Source organism: Pseudophryne corroboree, chromosome 4 (genome assembly GCF_028390025.1).
Source record: "Pseudophryne corroboree isolate aPseCor3 chromosome 4, aPseCor3.hap2, whole genome shotgun sequence".
Classification (NCBI taxonomy): Eukaryota; Metazoa; Chordata; class Amphibia; order Anura; family Myobatrachidae; genus Pseudophryne; species Pseudophryne corroboree.
Genome location: NC_086447.1, coordinates 127,462,235 through 127,479,390, shown reverse-complemented (window position 1 = coordinate 127,479,390; position 17,156 = coordinate 127,462,235). Strand labels below are relative to the sequence as shown.

The following is a 17,156-nucleotide window of genomic DNA, read 5'->3' as shown; positions in this document are numbered from 1 at the left end:
CGTCAGAAGGTGGTTAAACAAGTTTTACCTCACTCTGACCACCTAGTGGATGTACGTCAGGAACCCTGGGGAAACCCGGGTCAAAAGAAGATGCTGGCTCGCTATCCCCTGGCGCCAGAGCTGTCTAAAAATTGGGAAACACCTCCTCCAGTAGACTTGCATGTGGCTAGGATGGTGGTTTCCTCAGCTCTACCTGTCACTACCGTCACGTCTCTAAAAGAGCCTACGGATAAACGTGTGGAGGGTTGTCTAAAAGTGATTTACACCCTCACGGGTGCTGCACAAAGGCCCACTATTGCAGCAACATGGGCTGCAGAGGCTATTGAAGCATGGGCCTTGGAGTTAGAAGCTGAAATCTCTTCTGACCATGCTAGACAATGCTTGTCATATATTGTCACAGCTTCTCGCTATATTAAAGAGGCGGCTTCTGATGCCGGTATCCTAGCAGCCAAGGCCTCTACTACATCAGTCCTGGCTCACCGGATATTGTGGCTGAGATCCTGGTCTGTGGATCTGGACTCTAGAAAAACCCTGGAGGTACTCCCTTTCAAGGGAGATATTCTGTTTGGGGAGGACTTAAATAAGATAGTGGCTGACTTGGCTACTGCCAAAACTGCTGGTCTGCCAAGTACCGCTCCTTCTGTGTCGAAGGCTAAAGGTACTTCCTTTCGCCCCTTTCATCCTTCAGGTAAAGCAAAAGGTCAGGCGTATATCGAGCAGGCCCGTACTTCCAAACCTGGTAAGCCGAAGCCCAAAAGAGCCTGGGCTGCCCGTCAGCCTGCTTCCAACACCGATAAGCCTGCCGCATGACGCGGCGGGCCTCCCCCTGGGGGATCCCAGGGTGGGGGGCTGGCTTCGATGGTATACCCAGGATGGTTGAAGACCAATTCAGATGCCTGGGTACGGGAAGTCGTCACTCGAGGTTACGCCATAGCCTTCAAAAACCGACCCCCTCATCGATTTTGCCGGACAGACGTCCCGTTGGACCAGACAAAGGCAAACACTCTACATTCGGTGGTACAGACCCTCGTGGATACAGGAGTCGTAGTGCAGGTGCCTCTTGCACAGAGGGGCCGGGGGTACTATTCTCCGCTGTTTCTAGTCCCGAAACCGAATGGGTCCTCCCTGCCCATTCTCAGCCTCAAGGTATTAAACAGGTTTGTGAAGGTTTCCAAGTTCCGTATGGAAACCCTTCGCTCTATAGTTCTGGCCTTGGAACCTGGGGACTGCATGGTCTCCCTGGACATACAGGATGCTTACCTGCATATTCCTATAGCAGCGTCGCATCAGCAATACCTGAGGTTTGCGATTGGCAACCTCCATTACCAGTTTCGGGCGTTACCTTTTGGTTTAACTACGGCTCCGCGAGTCTTCACCAAAGTTATGGCGGTGATGACGGTGGTACTCAGTCGTCAAGGGGTCAGGATACTGCTGTATCTGGACGACTTGTTAATCCTCGCAAATTCCCCAGACCTTCTCCTACGTCATCTGGATATGACTGTCCAGTTTCTACAAGCCCACGGGTGGCTCATCAACTAGAAGAAGTTCTCCATGGTCCCTGCTCAGAGCATGGTGCACCTGGGAGCGCTATTGGACACTCACAACCAGAGGTTGTTCTTGTCTCAGGAGAAAGTTCTGAAGCTTCAGGACAGTATTCGTTGCTTCCTTTCTCGTCCGCAAGTGTCGATACATTCGGCGATGCAGGTGCTGGGCCTCATGGTATCAGCATTCGACATGGTGGAGTATGCTCAATTCCATTCTCGCCCCCTCCAGAAGCTGGTTCTAGCCAAGTGGGACGGCCTGCCTCACCGGATCAGGTCTCACATGATCTCATTGACTCTGGAGGTCCGTCTGTCGCTGCTCTGGTGGCTCCAGGACCGACAATTGTGCAGGGGCCGTCCATTCTCGATATCCGACTGGGTCCTGTTGACGACAGATGCCAGTCTAAGAGGTTGGGTTGCGGTGCTGGAGCAACACTCCCTTCAGGGTCGGTGGACCAAGGAGGAATCTCTCCTCTCGATCAACATTCTGGAATTGCGGCCGGTCTTCAATGCGTTGAACCTGGCCCAGCATTTAATTCAGAATCGTCCTGTTCAAGTACAGTCGGACAACGCCACCACAGTGGCATACATAAATCATCAAGGCGGTAATCGAAGCCGCTTGGCAATGAAGGAAGTCTCACGGATTCTTCAATGGGCGAAACGCCATCTACCGGTCATATCGGCAGTATTCATTTCGGGAGTCCTGAATTGGGAAGCGGACTTTCTCAGTCGTCGGGATGTACATGCCGGCGAGTGGGGCCTCCATCCAGAAGTGTTTCAACTCCTAGTGGAAAAGTGGGGCCTTCCAGATGTAGATCTGATGGCGTCTCGACACAATCACAAGGTTCCGGTCTTTGGAGCAAGGACAAGGGATCCTCAAGCAGCATTTGTGGATGCGCTGGCGGTGCCGTGGAGGTTTCAGCTGCCGTACGGGTTCCCTCCGGTGTCACTCCTGCCCAGGGTAATTCGAAGTTCAAGCAAGAAAAAAGAAATCTGCTTCTCATAGCTCCAGCGTGGCCCAGACGGCACTGGTTCTCAGACCTGCAAGGCCTATCATCAGAGCGTCCAATTCTACTTCCACAACGCCCAGACCTCTTCGTTCAGGGCCCCTGTGTCTACCAGGACCTAGCCCGGCTGTCTTTGACGGCGTGGCTCTTGAAGCTTCCGTTTTAAGGGCTAATGGGTTTTCTGAGGCGGTCATCAAACTATGTTGCGGGCCCGGAAACCGGTTTCGGCTCGGATTTACTATAGGGTCTGGCATTCTTACTTTGTTTGGTGCGCATCGAACGATTATGACGCTTCCAAGTTTAGTATAGCCAAGTTGTTGGCTTTTCTACAGCAGAGCCTGGACTTAGGCCTGCGTCTGCCCTCCCTCAAGGTTCAAATGTCTGCCTTGTCGGTGTGGTTTCAGAGAAAAATTGCGACCTTACCTGATGTGCATACCTTTACTCAGGGTGTGTTGTGTATCCAACCTCCCTATGTCCCGCCTGTGGCTCCTTGGGACTTGTCGGTGGTTTTGGAGGCGCTATAAGAGTCTCCGTTTGAACCTCTTAATTCAGCTGATCTTAAGTGGCTTTCCCTTAAGGTGGTGTTTCTGCTGGCTATTGCTTCAGCTAGAAGAGTGTCGGATTTGGGTGCCTTGTCCTGTAGTTCCCCATATCTGATATTTCACCGTGACCGGTCGGTTCTTAGGACTCGTCCCGGATATTTACCTAAGGTGGTTTCTTCGTTCCACCTTAACCAGGAGATTGTGGTTCCGGCACTTGTTTCTCCTGATCGGTCTCCCAAAGAGCGGTCTTTGGATGTGGTATGGGCTCTCCGTATCTATGTGAAGAGAACTGCTTCTATTAGGAAATCCTGATTCTCTCTTTGTGCTGTTTGGATTTCACAAACGGGGCTGGCCTGCTCACAAGCAAACTTTGGCCAGGTGGATTAGAGTGGTGATTGCACATGCTTATGTGAGGGCTGGTGTCTCAGCTCCTGCTCACATTACGGCCCATTCTACTCGGTCTGTTGGACCTTCTTGGGCGGCCCGCCGTGGTGCGACCCTTGAATAATTGTGCAAGTCGGCTACGTGGTCCTCCGTGAAAACGTTTCTAAGGTTCTATGCCTTCGATACTGCCGCTTCCCAGGATGCTTCCTTTGGACGCCGGGTTCTTGTGCCCGCTACAGTGCGTCCCCTCCCATAAGGAACTGCTTTAGGACAACCCCTATGTCTTTCCTTGTGGAGCCCAATGTACCCCGCAGCAGAAAACGAGTTTTATGGTAAGAACTTACCTTTGTTAAAACTCTTTCTGCGAGGTACACTGGGCTCCACAAGGCACCCATCCTGACGCACTTAGCTTCTTTGGGTTGGTATGGCATTAGCAGCTGACACTTCTGTCATGAGAGTGTGGTGTATGTGGCTACTAACCGTTGTCGTCTCTTTTCCTGCTACTGCATTGGGCTGGTTAACTAAAAACTAAGCTCCTGTGCAGGGAGGCGGGGTTATAGAGGAGGCGACGCTATGCATTCTGGAAACAGTCAAAGCTTTTCAGCCTGTTGGTGCCTCGGATCAAGATCCTACTCTACACCCCTATGTCTTTCCTTGTGGAGCCCAGTGTACCTCGCAGAAAGAGTTTTAACAAAGGTAAGTTCTTACCATAAAACTAGTTTTTTCTTGTTTGTTCATTTGTTTATGTGCATTAGGCGCTGCAGAACCCTTGTGGCGCCATTTAAATCATGGTATTAATTACTGCAGGAAAGATTTCAATTGGATTCATAAAGGAGTAAATGGAGGCGAAGGTATTTTTGTATTTAATTACTTTTTATTTTGTAAATACAACTTTTGCATTTATTAATAAAAGTTAAGACATTCACTCTTTGGTATATGACATTTTATTGCAATGCTATACTGAGTGAAGTGACATAGGGGTATATGCAATTAGCGGCGAATCGCGGCAAATTATCGCCGTTTTTTAATTCGACACAATTCGACAGGTGAATTCCGGCAGGTGGCTTCCGGAATTCACCATATTCAATGAAAAACGGATTCGACAGTCCCGCGGGCGAAAAACGGCCGATTTGCCGGATTTTGCCACGATTTAAAAAAAACGGGGAAAAACCCGGAAAAAAATGGCGTGGGGTCCCCCCTCCAAAGCATAACCAGCCTCGGGCTCTTCGAGCTGGTCCTGGTTCTAAAAATGCGGGGGGAAAATTGACAGGGGATCCCCCTTATTTTTAAAACCAGCACCGGGCTCTGCGCCTGGTGCTGGTGCAAAAAATACGGGGGACAAAAAGAGTAGGGGTCCCCCGTATTTTTTACACCAGCATCGGGCTCCACTAGCTGGACAGATAATGCCACAGCCGGGGGTCACTTTTACACAGTGCCCTGCGGCCGTGGCATTAAATATCCAACTAGTCACCCCTGGCCGGGGTACCCTGGGGGAGTGGGGACCCCTTCAATCAAGGGGTCCCCCCCCCCCAGCCACCCAAGGGCCAGGGGTGAAGCCCGAGGCTGTCCCCCCCCCCCCCCCCCCCCCCATCCATTGGCTGCGGATGGGAGGCTGATAGCCTTGAGTAAAATGACTTGTTTTTTGTGTGTGTGTGTCGGCAGTGTGTAATAAAGTTGTACTTGTCACGGTGCGTGTCTCCTGTTTTTATTTGGGTTTTTTTTTTTCAGTAGTACTACAGGTACCAGCGGGCCCGTTTTTCTCCCGCATGCTGGTACTTGTGGTTCTCCAAGTACCAGCTTGCGGGGGAGGCTTGCTGGGACTTGTAGTACTATTGGAAAAAACAACATTCTGTCATTTTACTCAAGGCTATCAGCCTCCCATCCGCAGCCCTTGGATGGGGGGGGACAGCCTCGGGCTTCACCCCTGGCCCTTGGGTGGCTTGGGGGGGGGGGACCCCTTGATTGAAGGGGTCCCCACTCCCACAGGGCACCCCGGCCAGGGATGACTAGTTGGATATTTAATGCCACGGCCGCAAGGCACTGTATAAAAGTGACCCCCGGCTGTGGCATTATCTGTCCAGCTAGTGGAGCCCGATGCTGGTGTAAAATATACGGGGGACCCCTACTCTTTTTGTCCCCCGTATTTTTTGCACCAGCACCAGGCGCAGAGCCCGGTGCTGGTTTTAAAAATACGGGGGATCCCCTGTCAATTTTTCCCCCGCATTTTTAGAACCAGGACCAGCTCGAAGAGCCCGAGGCTGGTTATGCTTTGGAGGGGGGACCCCACGCCATTTTTTTTCTGAATTTTACCATTCCATCTAAAAAAAAAAAAAAAAAATATATATATATATATATATATATATATATATATATATATATATATATTTTAAAAAATATATAAATAATACTTGTGCTTCCAAAAAAGACAAACCAAGTACCTAATCCCGTCTAATATAAATAGATATGCTATTATCAATAATAAAAAAAACACAAAAAAAAACATGTTTTAAATTTTTTTTTATTAGTTTCACCCACCAAAGTGTGGCGGATTGAAAATGTCGAATTTACTGTCTAAAAGCACTGTTGTCGAATTTCCAAACTTCAATTGAATACACTTTGGTCGAATTGCAGCACTTGTATCATTGCAGAAAAGTCGAATTTGACAAAAGTCGAATTTCAAAAAGTCGAATTTTGAAAGTCCGTTTTTTGGACGGAAAGCACTGAATTGCATTGACGATTTTTTTTGGGGGGCGAAAAATTCCCGAAATTCGACAATTTCGGGAATTCGACCGCAATTGCATATACCCCTTTATGTCCACTAATACAGTCAAGTTGTTTCTCTTCTCCTGTATGCCGGATATACACCTGCTCACATACTTGTCTTTGAGTTGTGTGCATTATGAGACATATCCAACTCTCTGTGTAATATAGCATGTGCTGTATAGATATCTGTAAGTGAAACTATAACAAGCATTTAATAGCAACCCTCTCTCCTCTGCTCCTTCTTGATTACTGCCACGTGTACTCACTGGTTCTGTACGAACACCATCAATAAACCGATTTCCTTGGAATTGGTGCCTGGCCAAGGACTGCATAATAGCTGTAGCAGGGAAAGAGCATAAGGGAGGGTGAGTAGCTGGAGGAAGCGAACTCCACCCGGAGTGTGTGTGCATGGAACAACGTGAAGGGAGCAAAGGCACCAGGAGTATGGGGAAGGAGATAGGGAGGTGAGACGGGGGCATGGTGGGGAGACTAACTTTTGTCCAGTAAGTGTGAAGTGTCTGTGAAATATGCAGACATGGCATTCCATGTGAAACTGGTGTAGGAGGAGTTCACAGCAGGTTGTAATGTGGATATATATGTGCATGTTTAGGGATGTAGTGAAGGCGTACGCATATTTCTCTAACGTCCTAGTGGATGCTGGGGACTCCGTAAGGACCATGGGGAATAGACGGGCTCCGCAGGAGACTGTGCACTCTAATGAAAGATTTAGTACTACCTGGTGTGCACTGGCTCCTCCCTCTATGCCCCTCCTCCAGACCTCAGTTAAGGAAACTGCCCGGCCAGAGCTGGGTGCTTTTAGTGAGCTCTCCTGAGCTTGCTAATAAAGTATTTTAGTTTGTTTTTTTATTTTCAGAGAGCTTCTGCTGGCAACAGACTCTCTGCTACGAGGGACTGAGGGGAGAGAAGCAGACCTACTAACTGCGGCTAGGTTGCGCTTCTTAGGCTACTGGACACCATTAGCTCCAGAGGGTTCGAACACAGGATCTTAACCTTGGTCGTCCGTTCCCGGAGGCGCGCCGCCGCCCCCCTCGCAGAGCCAGAAGACAGAAGCCGGCGGAAGCAAGAAGACATCGAAATCGGCGGCAGAAGACTCCTGTCTTCACATGAGGTAGCGCACAGCACTGCAGCTGTGCGCCATTGCGCCCACACTACCCACACACTCCGGTCACTGTAGGGTGCAGGGCGCAGGGGGGGGCGCCCTGGGCAGCAATTAGGATACCTCTTGGCAAAAAGACACATATATACAGCTGGGCACTGTATATATGTACGAGCCCCCGCCATTTTATTTACACAGACCCGGGACAGAAGCCCGCCGCTGAGGGGGCGGGGCCTTCTTCCTCAACACTAACCGGCGCCATTTTCTCTCCACAGCTCCGCTGAGAGGAAGCTCCCCAGGCTCTTCCCTGCAGTATCAAGGTGGAAAAAGGGTAAAAAGAGAGGGGGGGGGCACATAAATTTAGGCGCAAATTATCATAAACAGCAGCTACTGGGTAAACACTAAGTTACTGTGTAATCCCTGGGTTATATAGCGCTGGGGTGTGTGCTGGCATACTCTCTATCTGTCTCCCCAAAAGGCCTTGTGGGGTCCTGTCCTCAATTAGAGCATTCCTTGTGTGTGTGCGGTGTGTCGGTACGTTTGTGTCGACATGTTTGATGAGGACGGTTACGTGGAGGCAGAACAAGTGAATGTGGTGTCGCCGCCGACGGTGCCGACACCTGATTGGATGGATATGTGGAAGGTGTTAAATGATAACGTAAGCTCCTTGCATAAAAGGTTGGATAATCAGTCAGGGTCTCAACCCATGTCTGATTCTACAGCTCAGGGGCCGTCAGGGTCTCAAAAGCGCCCACTATACCAGTTGGTTGACACAGATGTCGACACGGATTCTGACTCCAGTGTCGATGACGATGATGCAAAGTTGCAGCCTAAAATGACTAAAGCCATCCGATACATGATTATAGCAATGAAGGATGTATTGCACATATCGGAGGAAAACCCTGTCCCTGACAAGAGGGTTTATATGTTTGGGGAGAAAAAGCAAGAAGTGACTTTTCCCCCTTCACATGAATTAAATGAGTTATGTGAAAAAGCGTGGGATTCCCCTGATAGGAAAGTACTGGTTTCCAAAAGATTACTTATGGCGTATCCTTTCCCGCCAACGGATAGGTTACGCTGGGAATCCTCCCCTAGGGTAGACAAAGCGTTGACACGCTTATCTAAGAAGGTGGCCCTGCCGTCACAGGATACGGCCGCCCTAAAGGATCCTGCGGATAGGAAGCAGGAAGGTATCCTGAAGTCTGTTTATACACATTCTGGTACTCTTCTGAGGCCAGCAATTGCTTCGGCCTGGATGTGTAGTGCTGTAGCAGCATGGACAGATACTTTATCTGAGGAAATAGATACCCTGGACAGGGAGACTATTTTACTGACCCTAGGGCATATCAAAGACGCTGTCCTATATATGCGGGATGCCCAGAGGGACATTTGCCTGCTGGGCTCTAGAATAAACGCAATGTCGATTTCTGCCAGAAGGGTCCTATGGACTCGGCAATTGACAGGTGATGCCGACTCTAAAAAACACATGGAGGTGTTACCTTATAAGGGTGAGGAATTGTTTGGGGACGGTCTCTCGGACCTAGTTTCCACAGCTACGGCTGGGAAGTCAAATTTCTTGCCATATATTCCCTCACAGCCAAAGAAAGCACCGTATTACCAAATGCAGTCCTTTCGTTCACAAAAAAGCAAGAAAGTCAGAGGTGCATCCTTTCTTGACAGAGGCAGGGGTAGAGGAAAAAAGCTGCACCATGCAGCTAGTTCCCAGGAACAAAAGTCCTCCCCGGCTTCCACTAAATCCACCGCATGACGCTGGAGCTCCACAGCCGGAGCCAGGAGCGGTGGGGGCGCGTCTCCGAAATTTCAGCCACCAGTGGGTTCGCTCACGGGTGGATCCTTGGGCTATACAAATTGTGTCTCAGGGATACAAGCTGGAATTCGAGGTGACGCCCCCTCACCGTTACCTAAAATCGGCCTTGCCAGCTTCCCCCATGGAAAGGGAGGTAGTGTTGGCAGCAATTCACAAGCTATATCTCCAGCAGGTGGTAGTGAAGGTTCCCCTCCTTCAACAGGGAAGGGGTTACTATTCCACTATGTTTGTGGTACCGAAACCGGACTGTTCGGTCAGACCCATTTTGAATTTAAAATCCCTGAACATATATCTGAAGAAATTCAAGTTCAAGATGGAATCGCTCAGAGTGGTCATTGCAAGCCTGGAGGAAGGGGATTTTATGGTGTCTCTGGACATCAAGGATGCGTACTTGCATGTCCCCATTTATCCACCTCATCAGGAGTACCTCAGGTTTGTGGTACAGGACTGTCATTACCAATTCCAGACGTTGCCGTTTGGCCTGTCCACGGCACCGAGAATATTTACCAAGGTGATGGCGGAAATGATGGTGCTCCTTCGGAAGCAAGGGGTTATAATTATCCCATACTTGGACGATCTCCTCATAAAGGCGAGGTCCAGGGAGCGGTTGCTGATCAGCGTAGCACACTCTCAGGAAGTGTTGCGACAGCACGGCTGGATTCTGAATATTCCAAAGTCGCAGCTGATTCCTACGATGCGTCTGCCCTTCCTGGGCATGATTCTGGACACAAGCCAGAAAAAGGTGTTTCTCCCGGAGGAAAAGGCTCAGGAGCTCGTGACTCTGGTCAGAGACCTCCTAAAACCAAAACAGGTATCGGTGCATCACTGCACGCGAGTCCTGGGAAAGATGGTGGCGTCATACGAAGCCATTCCCTTCGGCAGGTTCCATGCGAGGATCTATCAGTGGTATCTGTTGGACAAGTGGTCCGGATCGCATCTTAAGATGCATCGGCTGATCACCCTGTCCCCCAGGGCCAGGGTGTCTCTTCTGTGGTGGCTGCAAAGTGCTCACCTCCTCGAGGGCCGCAGGTTCTGCATACAGGACTGGGTCCTGGTGACCACGGATGCAAGCCTCCGAGGATGGGGGGCAGTCACTCAGGGAAGAAACTTCCAGGGGCTGTGGTCAAGTCAGGAGACTTGTCTGCACATCAATATCCTGGAACTACGGGCCGTATACAACGCGCTGAGTCAAGCGGAGCCTCTGCTTCGAAACCAACCAGTGCTGATTCAGTCAGACAACATCACTGCAGTGGCCCATGTAAACTGCCAGGGCGGCACAAGAAGCAGGGTGGCAATGGCAGAAGCCACCAGGATTCTTCGTTGGGCGGAGAATCACGTACTAGCACTGTCGGCAGTGTTCATTCCAGGAGTGGACAACTGGGAAGTAGACTTCCTCAGCAGGCACGACCTCCACCCGGGAGAGTGGGGACTTCATCAAGAAGTCTTCACGCAGATTGCAAATCGATGGGAACTGCCACAGGTGGACATGATGGCGTCCCGTCTCAACAAAAAGCTAAAAGGGTATTGCGCCAGGTCAAGAGACCCTCAAGCGATAGCTGTGGACGCACTTGTAACACCGTGGGTGTTCCAGTCGGTCTATGTGTTTCCTCCTCTTCCTCTCATACCACAGGTGCTGAGAATTGTGAGGAAAAGAGGAGTGAGAACAATACTCATTGTTCCGGATTGGCCAAGAAGGACTTGGTACCCGGAATTGCAGGAAATGCTCACAGAGGACCCATGGCCTCTGCCTCTCAGACAGGACATGCTGCAACAAGGGCCCTGTCTGTTCCAAGACTTATTGCGGCTGCGTTTGACGGCATGGCGGTTGAACGCCGGATCCTAGCGGAAAAAGGCATTCCGGATGAAGTTATTCCTACGCTGATAAAGGCTAGGAAGGACGTAACAGCAAAGCATTATCACCGTATATGGCGAAAATATGTTGCTTGGTGTGAGGCCAGGAAGGCTCCTACAGAGGAATTCCAGCTGGGCCGGTTCCTGCACTTCCTACAGTCAGGAGTGACTTTGGGCTTAAAATTAGGATCCATAAAGGTCCAGATTTCGTCCCTATCCATTTTCTTTCAAAAGGAACTGGCTTCGCTTCCTGAAGTTCAGACGTTTGTAAAGGGAGTGCTGCATATTCAGCCCCCGTTTGTGCCACCAGTGGCACCTTGGGATCTTAACGTGGTGTGGAGTTTCCTGAAATCTCACTGGTTTGAGCCACTTAAGACCGTGGAGCTAAAGTATCTCACGTGGAAAGTGGTCATGCTATTGGCCTTAGCTTCGGCTAGGCGTGTGTCAGAATTGGCGGCTTTGTCATGTAAAAGCCCCTATCTGGTTTTCCATATGGACAGGGCAGAATTACGGACTCGTCCGCAATTTCTGCCGAAGGTGGTGTCATCTTTTTATTTGAACCAACCTATTGTGGTGCCTGCAGCTACTCGTGACTTGGAGGACTCCAAGTTGCTTGATGTAGTCAGGGCTTTGAAGATTTATGTAGCCAGGACGGCTGGAGTCAGGAAAACTGACTCACTGTTTATCCTGTATGCATCCAACAAGCTGGGTGCTCCTGCTTCAAAGCAGACTATTGCTCGCTGGATCTGTAACACGATTCAGCAGGCTCATTCTGCGGCTGGTTTGCCGCATCCAAAATCAGTGAAAGCCCATTCCACAAGGAAAGTGGGCTCTTCTTGGGCGGCTGCCCGAGGGGTCTCTGCATTACAACTTTGCCGAGCAGCTACTTGGTCGGGTTCAAACACCTTTGCAAAGTTCTATAAGTTTGATACCCTGGCTGAGGAGGACCTTGTGTTTGCCCATTCAGTGCTGCAGAGTCATCCGCACTCTCCCGCCCGTTTGGGAGCTTTGGTATAATCCCCATGGTCCTTACGGAGTCCCCAGCATCCACTAGGACGTTAGAGAAAATAAGATTTTACTCACCTGTAAATCTATTTCTCGTAGTCCGTAGTGGATGCTGGGCGCCCGTCCCAAGTGCGGACTTTCTGCAATACGTGTATATAGTTATTGCTTAATAAAAGGGTTATGTTATGTTGGCATCTGTTGTTTGATGCTCTGTTGTTGTTCATACTGTTAACTGGGTAAGTTTATCACGAGTTATACGGTGTGATTGGTGTGGCTGGTATGAGTCTTACCCTGGATTCCAAAATCCTTTCCTTGTAATGTCAGCTCTTCTGGGCACAGTTTCCTTAACTGAGGTCTGGAGGAGGGGCATAGAGGGAGGAGCCAGTGCACACCAGATAGTACTAAATCTTTCATTAGAGTGCCGAGTCTCCTGCGGAGCCCGTCTATTCCCCATGGTCCTTACGGAGTCCCCAGCATCCACTACGGACTACGAGAAATAGATTAACCGGTGAGTAAAATCTTATTTTTGAGGTTATTAATGGTAAGTGTTGGGATTAAATTGAGATGTTACGGGAGGTTTCAAGTCAACAGAAATGATTGTGCGTTAGATCTGCCTTTGGAACTTTGACTTGGTATTTATGCAGTTGGCTGCACAGTTATGCCAATATTACTATATAACAACCTAACCTTTCTTACTAACCATCTGAATAGAACATGAACTTATGGGAGAGATTCAACTGTTTGAAAAGTCAGTTGGGAGACTGTATATTCCTATCTAATAGACCGGAAAAAACAGACACCCAACCGACTTTTCAAACATTTGAATTCCCCCCTATGTATACATTTATAGGTGTTTGCATTCTTCATTTCCACAATGTATTTACCCAGTGAGCGAACTGTGCCAAGGCTGTAGAACAGAGTGATACTTACCTGGGGCACATGCCATACTCCCATGCTGTGCGGGGATGTAGATAATGTAGATCAATGTGAGGGTGGAAATGCTATATATTAAATGTAACATTTATTTTCTAGTTCATATTAGTATATCTCATTATACCATTAAATGTCAAACTTAATCCGTGCCAATAAGCAAATGAAGGAAAGCCTGTTACTGCAATGTCCCCTACGTTGTATAGATGCATGCCTCTCGTATAATGTTCTGTTTATATCCTGTCTCACACGCAAGTTAGCTTTACGTGTGTATGGAAATGTGCACCAGATGAGGAGGGTAGGGTTTAAGAAGAAGCAAGTGTTCCGTGCACTCTACCTCAAAGTATATCTAAGACTTGCAGGTAACCGGGTTATTTTATGTGCAAAATGTATATGCTAGTGTTCAACATAATTCTTTGTGGATAAGAATGTGCTGTCGCAATTTAGCACATCTACGATCAGTTTCTCTGACATGCAGGGGGATGCCTAGCACAGGGCTAGTCCGCCCCGCATGTCAGCCCCCCCCCCCCCCCCCCCCCCCCCCCGCACAGGTACAAAAGCATTGCACGGCGGCGATGGTTTTGCACCCGCTGAGTAGCTCCCTGCCAGCGCAGCTCCTACAGCCGCTACCCCTCCAACATATATACTGTATGGACAAAAGTATTTGGACGCCTGACCATTACAACAACAGGGACTGTAATGACATTGTATTCAAATACTTTTAATATGGAGTTGGACCCCCTTTTGCAGCTAGAACAGCTTCCACTCTTCTTGGAAGGCTTTCCACAAGATTTTTGGGTGTTTCTGTGGGAATCTGTGCCCATTCATTCTGTCAAGCATTTAAGAGGTCAGGCACTGATCTTGGACGAGTAGGCCTTACTCGCTATTTCTGTTCTAGTTCATCCCAAAGGTACTTGATGGGGTTGAGGTCCGAGCTCTGAGGGCCAGTCAGGTTTTTCCACATCAAACTCCTAAAAACGTATCGCTATAGTCCTTGCTTTGTACACTGGGGCACAGGCATGATAGAACGGCCATTTTGTGGAAGGTAACATGGAGTGGCGGCCAAAAGGTGAGGCTGTTGGGACCACTTTCAGGGTGTGCATCAGACTCATGCTGCAGTCCTGTACCCAGGAATCATGTTTCTGGCGTCTCTGTTGCGGCGGCTATTCTGAGTGACCATAGACTCACACAGGGAGTCGGTATTTTCCAGATCTGCGTCAATGCTGCAAATATGTACACGGTTGCGGCAGCTGCAAAGGCTCCAGTGGGCGTCTCAATACAAATCCCAGCGGCTGTTTAATTAGCCTATTGTCTCACATCCTTGAAGTAAAAAATTGGATCTGCGTCAGCGTTAGCATGCTACTATGCATCACGTCCAGTATACCTTGCTTTCCTACTTGCTTGGTTGAGCTGTGTTTGTTACGTCCTTTTCAGAAAATTGCCAGGAAAATCAGAAGCCGCACGGCTCAGAAATCTCTTCTTGATTTTGCGCTTTAAGGTTTAGTGTCTGTTAGGTGTATTTATCTCTGGTTTTCTGATTATATGGACATAGCCCATTCCATTACATCGTGGTCTGCCTTGCAGGATCGTTATAAACTTTACAGAGCTGTGCATAGCTTGTTAATCCTCTGCCCTTATAAATCCTCTGAGATGTTGAATGTAAATGTTTGTTAGCATTCAGCGATTACCGTCAAAGTAGAAATTAATGACATCATTAATGTGACTTCCTGGACAGCATCTTCCTCTGCCAGCTGATACCCAGTTGAACGAGTTTTGATCCTGAAGGATTAATTTCAACTGTATCATTGACCTTTCAGATACATTTCAAGCATTTATCCTCCTTCCACCAGCAGGTATTATGGTTTTGACACATTATATGGCTTTATGAAGTGTCCTTTTATTTGCAGTTGGGAAAAAATAATGTAGAATATACATTTCATAAGTAATGGTATTGCTGAGCAACCCATGACCACAAGCACTCGGGTGTTTAATAGTGTATACAGATTCTGTATGATATCCTGCTGGATGGGATGCCAGCAGTCAGAATAACGACAGCCCCGCATAAAGTACCGTAACCCTCCCCTACCCTAACCCTCCCTTGTGGCTTCCTAACACTCCCCGGTGGTGCCTAACCGTAACCCTCCCTTCCCCATTGGCTAAACCTAACCCTCTCTGCTTGTAGCCTAACCCCCCCCCCCCCCCGCCCCCCCCTCACTGGTACCTAACCATCCCTTTCCTGTCCCTGCACTCTAACACCCCTTCTAATGCCTAAACCCAACCTACCACCCCCCATGAGCACGTCGCGCTAATAGAGCGATTGGGATTCCGGGCGTCTGTATTTTGACGCCAGGTTTCCGTGCTCCGTCAGGATATTGTCACCGGCCTTAGGCCGTCGTTTGGAATTCCGGCATCTTTATTTTGACCGCCGGGATCCCATCTGGTGGCATTTTAACTACATTCCGTGTATACAGGCCTAGCTCTGGCAAAACAGATGTTTACTCTAGGGAAAGGTCTGTGCCTTATACATCAGGGGTCTAGTGACAGCAGCATTATTGCCAGTGGTAATTCTAAAGCATGGGGTGGCTCCCACTGGAGGTAACACTCACAGAGCGATGAAGAAGTCTATATAATAAAAAAAATTCACTGAGGTACTAATATTGCTGATATAATTCTGTATTTGCCATACTGAGATTACAGAAGACCAATAAAATAAAAATGCTTTACTTGAAAAAAGCTATTTTTTTTTCCATTACTTATTACTTACATTTTTACTTTCTATAGTTTTCATTATTTTTTTTATTTTATTTTTTTAGATTTAACATGTTTTTTAATAATTAGTGTAAAGTCTGAGCTTTTAGTTCCACTGTGGGTCTGATTCATGTTTGTAAGTAAAGCAAATTATCAAGCAACTGGACAAAACCATGTTGCACTACAGGTGGGGCAGATGTAACATGTGCAGAGTCAGATTTGGGTCGGGTGTGCACAAGGTTTTACCTGGAAAAAAAAAACTGGACTTTGCGCCCACTTTTGGATTACAGCAAGTAAGTGTGCTCCCGATACCTGCAGTATTCAATTTAAAAAAAAAATCATGCTGGCTTTTCTGCTTAGAATATCCTGCAGCGTGGGGGTTGGGGGGGGATTGATTCTGGTCCGGTGGTCTCTGGTGCTCCTGGTGATCTCCTCTTCATCTTATCACTGCGGAGGGGGCTGCTGGGAGGCAAGGTGGCTGCTGTGAGATGTAGTTCTCTTTGCTACTGCCTCCAGGGGATAACAAACACATACGGGGGTCACACTGATACTTACACATTCACACATACACACACCGCTCCTGCCGAAGATCGGATATTGACTCTGGAGGAAAAAGACTCCACTTTAGAAGGTAAATAATGACAGGTTAATTAAGCCAAATAGAAACTTCCAATTGCTTAATAAGCCCTTTGGGGGGTGCTGCAGGGTTGCCTGAGTGGGTATGGGTCGTTCGGTCGACACAACTTAGGTCGACAGTCATTAGGTCGACCACTGTTGGTCGACATACATTAGGTTGACTTGGTCATTAGGTCGACAGGTCAAAAGGTCGACATGAGTTTTCCCTTTTTTTGGTGTTGTTTTCTTCATAAAGTGACGGGGAACCCCAATTAGTGAACCGTGTTTGCTTGCCATGCTTTGGGCAAGGTGCCTTGCTGCGCTCTGCACAGGTTACCATTCCCAATTGTATTCCACATGGATCGTAAAGTATGAAAAAGTCCAAAAAATTAAGAAAAAAATGTGAAAAACTCATGTTGACCTAGTACATGTCGACCTAGTGACCCTGTCGACCTATAGTGGTCGACCTAAGTTGTGTCGACCTAATGACCGTATCCCGCCTGAGCAAGTCCCTCTGATTTTTCCTAAAAAATAACGATTTTAGGAAAAACAGGACTTGGATTGGGGGTGAGTGAAAAAGACGTAGACGTTTATATAGAAATCATAACGTCTCATTTTCTGTACTGCAATTGAATAGGAAAACCCTTTGCACAACTGAATATGCCCTTTGATGGCAGTGTAAAAAAAAAGCTAACATTTGTGGGCAGTGTAGTTTCTTGCGGCGGGCGAGCCGTGCAACGGCACGGAGCGCCCGCCGCGGCACTACTTGATCTTTTTTAATCCCCCCCTCCTCCCGAGTGCCCAGCTTGGGGGGCGGAGTTTAGC

At 48.4% G+C, this 17,156-nt stretch overlaps 1 protein-coding gene across 2 annotated transcripts in view; it reads left to right on the top strand.

Annotated features, from left to right (window-relative positions):
* Positions 1–17,156, top strand: part of HPCAL1 (hippocalcin like 1) — a 334,375-nt gene that overhangs the window by 215,062 nt on the left and 102,157 nt on the right. Inside the window, exon 4 of one of the 2 annotated variants that reach the window (XM_063915423.1) lies at positions 4,230–4,325. The exons of the other annotated variant lie outside the window; for it this stretch is intronic. The gene's annotated coding sequence lies outside the window, so the exon portion shown is untranslated. The remainder of the gene's footprint in view (positions 1–4,229; positions 4,326–17,156) is intronic. 2 annotated transcript variants of the gene reach the window in all.